At 32.0% G+C, this 8,685-nt stretch overlaps 1 pseudogene across 1 annotated transcript; it reads right to left on the reverse strand.

The window, feature by feature from the left end:
- Positions 1-1,045: 1,045 nt before the first annotated feature.
- LOC146929783 (aquaporin SIP1-2 pseudogene) lies at positions 1,046-2,276 on the reverse strand (annotated as a pseudogene). The gene has a single exon (XR_015006156.1). The product of XR_015006156.1 is annotated as an aquaporin SIP1-2 pseudogene (transcript).
- Positions 2,277-8,685: the final 6,409 nt, after the last annotated feature.

Raw genomic sequence — 8,685 nt, forward strand, 5'->3', positions numbered from 1 at the left:
TTTTAGTGTGTCGTTTGGTGTGGTGCCGCTTTTATACGACATCTTGTAATTTTCCGGTGGGTTTCTCGTTCGTCTTGTGCAGGAATATCTTATAAAATAGGCAAAATTACACAAGGTCATTTATCTTATTTAACTGTAACACATCAGTTCTTTATTTTTTTTGTCCTGTTTAAGTCCTTTATCTGTATAAATATGTAAAAGTTAATAATTTTCATTTTTTTCATTAACAAAATACATCTTCAATTAACGTATTAATAACCTTTCTATTATAAGCCCTTTCTTTCATTTTTTTCATTAAAAAAAATGCTGAAATCATAATTTTATTAATTGCTTTATTTAAAAAAAATTGTATTAAAAATAAAGAAATACATAAACTATATGAACATCTTCATCCTCTTGTTCTTCATCCCCATATTCTTCCCTAAATCAAATCAATGTCTAGTCAAATACACCTTCAATTAACTTACGTATCTTCACTTTCATTTTCTAAACTTGTAATTCTAAATCCCCAAATGACAAAAAACCTTAAATTTACAAAACTTTGAGAAAAGAAACCCAAATTCAATTGAATTACAGGAATCAAGTTTGTATTTAATCTTCACTTTCTCCCTAAACTTAAATGCAACAAGAACAAATGTTGTCTTAACATTTCCGTTTCTCTTTAGATAAACACTTACAACAGTCCTATTCTATGGTCACTAAGTAAGACATGAATCTACCAAGAATTTAGACAAAAAAGGAGTGAACAGTAATATTTGTATTTAAGTGTGTGAGGTACAATTTGTCTTTGATATAGCAAAATTAAAAAAAAAATGTCTAAAATTGTCTTTTGTTAATCATCTTGGTTTTAAAATGTGGTTTTTGTTAGTCAACTTAATACTTAAAAATTAAAATTAACAATGAAAGATTTATTTCAAGATATTATTAGATGTTTTTTTTTTAAATTTTTAAAGAAGATATTATTAGAAGTTAGAACGGTGTCACACATTTAAAAATCAAAATAATTATTTTTTTCTCAACGAAAAAATACAATGGCTGAGGTTAATGATTGCAAATCCCCGAAGTTAAGAAATCTATTGGCATATAAATCACATCAATATCAATTATCCATCCAATCTATCCAATCACTAAGCAAACAGTTCCAAAATTAACAAAAACTGAAAAGTGATGAAGAGAGGATAGGAGGAAAAAAATAATATCACAACAATTCAAGTGTAGAATCTTAACTAGTTCACACTCTTTGTTGGTTCTAAATTATGCAGTTACGCTGCGAACTTTGATATTGCTACAAAATACAGCAAATTATTTAGTCATTGCAATTGAAAAGTTGTTGCAGAGGCCTCTAAAACCTTTATAACACGCCCATATCTGTGTTTGTGGACCGCAATTTAGAACTATGTCCGTCAATTCAAGCTTTCTTCTCCTTAACTGGTGACATAAATAGAAAACGATAAACCATAGCAGCAGAGCTAGCACCAATCAAAGGACATATCCAAAAAACATAAAATTGCTCCCAAGTATTGTGCTTATTGTTCATATAAGCCCAACCAAATGCATTAGCAGGGTTCATAGAAGGTCCAGTATAACCAGAACCAATAATAACCAAAACCAAAGTTGCCACAGAAAGCAAATAAACCTTCAACCAAGGATTTTTAGGACCCTTAAGCATAACAAGAAGAATAACAAAGTTATGAGTAAAAGTCAAAACCCCTTCAACAATAGCACCTGTATGCAAATCAACCTTCAAAGAAGGACCCTTCACCATGTCTTTGTATTCTGTTGGTATAACTTGAAGGATGGATTTGATGCCAATTGCTCCACCTATTGCTTGAGCAGGAAACCTTATGGCAAAAGATAGAAGAGATGAATCTGGTCTTAGCCCTAATGTGTAGAAGGAAATTGTGGATGAAGGGTTGAAGCTAGCACCACCTAAGATTCTTCCAATAAGGCTTATTGTGAGGATAATGATTGTGTTTAGGATGGTTGTGATGAATAGGCCAGGTAGTGAAACTGGTTGAAGGTTGAGGAAAAGAGATGTTTTTGTAGAGAGAATTCTTAATGTTGAGATGAAGAAAACAAATATTGATGTTAAAATTGCATCTCCTATGGCTGATTTAATCACTCCCATTTTTTTTTTCTTCTTGTTTTGTGTTTAGGTAGTTTAGGCTTTTTGTGTGTTCCTTGTTTATTGGTATTGGAACTTGGAAGATAACACTCTCACTCACATGTTTTGGATGTAGTTAGAACACACTATCTTCTCTTTATTGAAGAGCAATGAGACAACACATAAATAAGGAAGGACATTCCTATTAGTTGGCTTGTGTACTTTGTGGGGTAGCCTATTATTTAACAGTACTTCATGAACATCTTTTAAAACAAAAAAACAAGTGAATGTTATGAGATGATACTCTTTCAAAAAATGATTGAGATAATACGAATCTTTGTTGGAGTATATGAGTGAGAAGTATGGACAAATTTAATGAATGGCTAATCTCTTCTTTATTAGAGTTTGTTCTCTCAATTAAGTTCTTTTAACCTACAAGTCTAAAAAAATTGTAACAATGTGTATAATGTTTGGTAAATTAACAAATTAATGTGATGAATGACTGAGATTAGTATAAGAGGAATTAAACTAATACTAACTAAGCGATAGGACTCAATTGGTTAGTGAACTTCAACAAGGAGTTTGATTCTTGGATATAACAATTTTTAGTCCGATTATACTTACTTCACGTCCAAATTTCAGATTTTCCGACCCCTCTTTTCATAAGAATTAGAGGGTATACATAAAAAAAAAATAACTAATACTTTGCATCTTTTTTATGTTAAATGGATAAGAACGATTTTTATAATTAGAAATAAACTAATTTTTTATCTTAAAAAAATAGGGTACAAAAAAGTTTACATAAGTTAGACACGAGGGGATCTATTGAAAACAAACCTCAAGGTTCAACTAATTTTTGGAGAGGTTATAAATCACCAATAAAAAAAGCTTTTAACAAACAAGCTTACACGAGAATCAATTTCTTACGAACTAATTCAACTTTCAATCGCAATCAAGTGTTCTTTTTTTTGGTCAAGTAGTCTAGTGACTAGAGAAATTCACCTTTAAAGATGAATAAGTGAGGTGTCCGGGGTTCGAACCCCGGCCCCTGCACATATTGTGCATTATCCTTTACCAAATAAGCTAAACTCAGTATTTATTATTTGAGATAAATTATTCTTTTCCTAGATGCAAATTAGTAGTGCGATCCACATGTAACTGTATGCAAATATTATAATGATATTTGATACATGTAAGAGATGGAACCTGGGCAGTGGGCAACCACCAGTGGTTAGCAAATGCAGCGTAAAATATTTGTGGTCAATTATGCGAGAGATAGATGTGCTGGATTTTAAATAAAAACATAATAAAAAAAGTGTGCTGGATTCTACAACGTGGGCAATAAATTTTTATATGAAAAATAGTATAGTTAATTGTTCACATGTATTTGGACACTTTATTTAAACATACACTCACATGCTTAAGAAAAATTAAAATAAATAGAAGAGAAGAAAAATAATTAAAAAAGTAAGTATTTTTGTGTGTGCAAGTTATGTAGCAATATGAATTTCTCTTTATATGTACCAAAATATTTGTAACTATACTAGACTTCCTCTTTTTATAGATAATAGAGTACAAAATACTTTTTTTTACAGGTTTAATCATAAAATTCTTGTCTTAATGATTTATTGAAGCTAAACAAGAGCTTTTTTTTTTGTTATGAAAAGAGTTGTTTGTCGTTATTTGCCCAGAACAAAACAACGATAAACATAATTGAAGGATACAAAATAAATAAGGGTTTTGGTATCTTGTGTCTAAAGGAAATAAGTCAGGGAATCAAAAGTTAGAAGTTTTTTCATAGAAAACAAAAAAATTTTGATTTTAAAAAGTTGAATAGAGTTGAATGTACAACTTTTGAGACAATTATTCTTATTTTAAATTTTTTAATATGTGTTTTTTGGGCACAAGTTAGCATTTGTCAATAAATAATAACAATGCTAGACCTTTCCCATTTTGAGCAAATGAAAAAGTCATCTAACTAGGGTGAATCGTAATATTCTCACTATATACACCTGATGGCAGAAAATCATATTCATGTAGCGTTTTTAGGGTCTTTTTAGAGTTTGCGTACCAAGTTCATTTGTATTATAGTACAATATTTGTAAAGGATTCTATAAAAAGTCATGGAAGAGCAAAAATGGTCATGATATACTTTCTTATAGGATATATGATGGACGAATAGGATAGTGCAACAAATCGTAACAAGTAATAAAGTAGTAACTTATAGTCTCCAAATGGATTGTCGTTCAACTTAGCAATTAACAAAATTTATTTAGGTAAAAATAGTAAACAAAAGTTTAATGGGTCTGCAAGTTTTTAATTGTCTTGTGCAATTCGAGATTAGGTTTTCGATTCAGATGTTTAACGTGATTAGGGTATCTTTTAATCACATTTACCTTCTTTGTTGGAATTAACTCGGTTTAATATCAGTTATGACCTACCTTGATAAAAGAGAGTAGGACATGACCCTGTGATGTAACAGTGGGAAGTTTAAGTATTTGTGCTGCGACAAAGGCTATACTTGCGACATTCCCCTAAAGATGAATTATAACCCTAACAGTCATACGATTAAACGAGATTAATTTAGAAAATAAGCAATTCACTACTGTTCTAGTTAGGGTATCGACATGATAATCAGTCTTATACCTTAGCTTATAGCTCAGGTCACTTGTTACTTGAAAACCATTAAGTGTGGAACATATACAAATCAAATCAAACAATTGAATCATAAGTTGAATAAAAAATTTATTAATTGATTCCAACAAACAAGTAGAGGTTCATTGTGGAACCCTAATCAAGAGAGGTTTAGTTACAAATGGTAATCGACATAATTACAAAATAATAGAAAAATATACCATAGAGAGAACAAGATGAGGAGAAACCCTCTTCCTCGAAGCATCTAATGCTCGACCCTTGTCTTGTACTACTAGCTTTCTGAATGAATAAATGTGTCAGAAAGAGTCTCTATTTATAGTGCATGATTACTTAGAGGTTAAAAGATAAAAATTGGACTTTTTCCTCCGATTCAGCTTCGAAAACAAGCTAAAACAACATTTTTCCCTCACAAATGCGCTTAGGCATATAAGGCCATGTGCCTAAGCACGTGAGGCAGTCGCCATGGAGCTCTTATGTGCCTGGGAGCTTCTCAAATTGAACCGAATCCAAAGCCTTTGTAAAAATATCTGTCAGTTGCTTCTTGGTAGCCACATATTCAAGAGTTACAATTTTGTCCTTAATAAGATCCCTTATATAATGTGTTATACCCTAATTTTGGACCTAAAAATACTTATTCAATTCTTCTTTTCTTGCATTACAAGCCATTTGAACTGTCTCTGATCAATTACATTTTTCTCTGCATTTTATTTCAATATTATTTGCAAAATTCATGTAAAAGGGTATTTTAGTCATTTCCTGCATTCAACTCATTTTAAACCTTGAAAATTGTTTGAGTCTTTTAAATTGGTTTGTATAGGTCCTTGTTTCAATCTCATGTCAAAATTCATTTCAAAAAAATATCAGTTGAGTCTTTTTTTGGTCAGTTTAGCCCCTAGGGGCATTTTAGACATTTCCCATGATAAAATTTCTTTCAGTCTTTTAAAAAATTTGTTTGAGTCCTTTCAATTGGTTAGAATAAGTCCTCATTTCAATTCTATGTCAAAATCCATTTTAAAAATTGCGTTTGAAGTCATTTTGAGTCAGTTTTGCCCCTAGGGGCATTTTAGTCTTTTCATGTGTTAAAGCTCTGTTTAATTCTAGAGATTGTCTCTGAGTCTTTTAATTTGTCTGAATAAGCTCTTGCTTCAATTCCATTGTTAAAAATCATTTTAAAATTGCATTTGAGTCGTTTCGAGTCATTTTAGTCCCTAAGGGCATTTTGGTCATTTCACATAAAATCTCTGATTCACTTTAATTTGTTTTGTTGCTTTTAATCGTCTCGCTTTACGTTAATTTTCAATTTACTTTTTCAATTCGATTTTAGTTTAATTTTCATTTTGGTCCTCGTACTTTTGTTATTTTGCATTTTAATCCTTTTTTAAGTTTGTTAGAGTCAAAGTCAAGGTTTGTTACAAGTCAAGTGCCACATGGCATTGTTTCATTGGTCCAAGCATTTCCACATCACCTATAAATAGGTCAAAGTCATGGTCAAGGTTCAACAACTAATCATTTTTTTTACACAAAAATTCCCAAAATTCCAAAAACCACTTTCCTAATTATTTTCCCTCCCACTTTCTCTCTCCTCTAACTAACTCCATCTTCAACCTCTAACAACCACCACAAACCTCCATAACCACCATAAACCACCACTCAACCACCCTAACTAACTCTTCCTCCACCACAACAACCTTTAACCACCATTTCTATCATCCATAACCACCACAAAATCACCACCTTCAACAATCATCATCATCAACCATAACAACAACAACCTTCATTCTTTCAGCCGCATAAACACAACAACAACTCCTATTTTCAGAATTCTCAAATAAACCACTATCATCTTCGAATACCCAATAACAACGTGAATTGAATCCACAGCCTCTAAACCATGTTCTAACACAAACAACTCGAAATCACCATCAAAACAAGTGATTCGACCTCAAATCTCTGCATCTTCGAAATCCTTGAACCACATCCTCGAATCAAAACTCTCGCCGGCGCTCTTTCCCGGACCGAATCATATACTGTCGACGTCAATAGCATCCAAATCCGTTCACAAAGCGAATCGAAGCAGGTAGCGAGAAGAACTCAACGACAATGAACACATCCAAGCTTCATTCGTGAAAGAAGAGGAACAGCTTCGGATCCAAACACTCAACTGGTACTCAAGAACGAATTGGTTTGCTCCAGATTCAAGATCAAGAATGGAACCAGGTCGATGCATCTCAGTTCGTGACAGAAAAGAAGAAGAAAACGGAATCAGAATTGAAAATTGCGAAGCAAAAGGAACAGAGAAGAGGAGCTCGCGAATCGTTCCAGAGTGAAAAAGAGGTAGAATTTCTTCTTGCGTTTTTGATGCCTGTTTGGTAGATCTTTGGAGTTTGAAGCTTTAATTTTAAAACCATAATTTGAGCATGAATCGGTTGAGAGAGAAGAAGAGACTAGGTAGATACGTTTTTGTTAAATGAAGAAGAAAAGACCCAAATCTAATTCAATTTCACCCATAAACCATGACCCTGACCCGTTTAAGCAAATCCGACCCGTTCTTCCATCTTGGATTGGGCTTGGACCTGGTTTGTTTGCAATTTTCGTCTTGGTTGAACTTTCTTGCTATTTCCACGCGGTTTAATACTTTTTACACCTCTGCTCATGTTCAAAGCCTTTTGAAAATTCCACAAAAAATTCTAGTAGTTTCTCTTGATGCTTTTTGATAATTTTTGATGTATTTTACATGCTAAGTCTTGATCACACCATATAATTTTTATCTTGATTCTTGATTAATACTTTGTATTCATTTTTGCTCGAATCTCGATAAAAATTTCTAAGTGCTTTGTGAATGTTGAGGTGATCAATTTTTAGCACTTGATACTTGTTCCTTGGAATGTAATTACGTGTTAAAACCTACTTCGAAAATAATGGGTGTTTGTTTTGTCATTTTTTGCCACTTCTAGTCAAAACTTTTGTGAATTTTGTGATGTGATTTTATCCTTGAATTTTGGTGCATAATTGTGGGCATGGGTATTTGTTTTTTTAAGTGAATTTCCCTTTGATTTTGATATATGCTTGCTGTTTTGGTATGGTCTTTTGTGAATTTTTATGTTAGTAAATAATGTGAAAATCTTTTGTGAAATAAAAGTGCATAAAGAGCTTGAAAATCTTATAATTTTTGGCATGTCAATTTTCCTTGGTTCTCATATTTGTTCCCTTGAAATGAATCACTTGAAATGTCTTAATGTTGTGAGAATCTAGGTCTTGAGCTTGCTTTAGGATTATATTGAATTTCAAGTCCTTTTGTCATTTTTTGCTAAGATTGCTAGTTTACTTTTCTTGCAAATTACAAATAGCCTTACTACGCTTTTTAATACTAGTTTCTATATCATTTGTGCTACTAACTCTTTCATTTCATGTTTCATTCATCCATGAGCATTTCATCTCCCTCTTATATTCTTAGTCCTTACTTTCTTGCAATTTAATTTGGACAAAGATTTAGAATGTAAAACTTAGGAATTTTGTAATATTTTTTTTATGCTTTTTAATTCCTTGCAAGACCATAGAATGTAACTAGGGCATGATGTAATAAAGACAATGGACTCTAATAATGTACACCGACACAAGCACCGACACATGCACACACATCACTTTAGGTATATAGCTAGAATATGCATGTTTAGATGTATGTTTAGGATTGTATGTTTAGATGAATGTTTAGGCTTTATACTTAGAAAAATCAATTTTCCAAAAAATGTGAACAACATCACTCAAACTCTTTTTCATAATAAACCTTGGGATCAAAATCCCATTGTAATTTTCCCTTTTATTTTCTTAATCAAATTTCAATGAACTTTAATCATACTTTGACTTTCTTTTGCAAATAACTAATCAAACCTCACAATTTCATAATCTCATGCCCTTGAGGCCTCTCC

Source organism: Medicago sativa, chromosome 4 (assembly GCF_051527215.1).
Source record: "Medicago sativa cultivar Bolivia chromosome 4, Bolivia_mono, whole genome shotgun sequence".
In the NCBI taxonomy this organism is placed as follows: domain Eukaryota; kingdom Viridiplantae; phylum Streptophyta; class Magnoliopsida; order Fabales; family Fabaceae; genus Medicago; species Medicago sativa.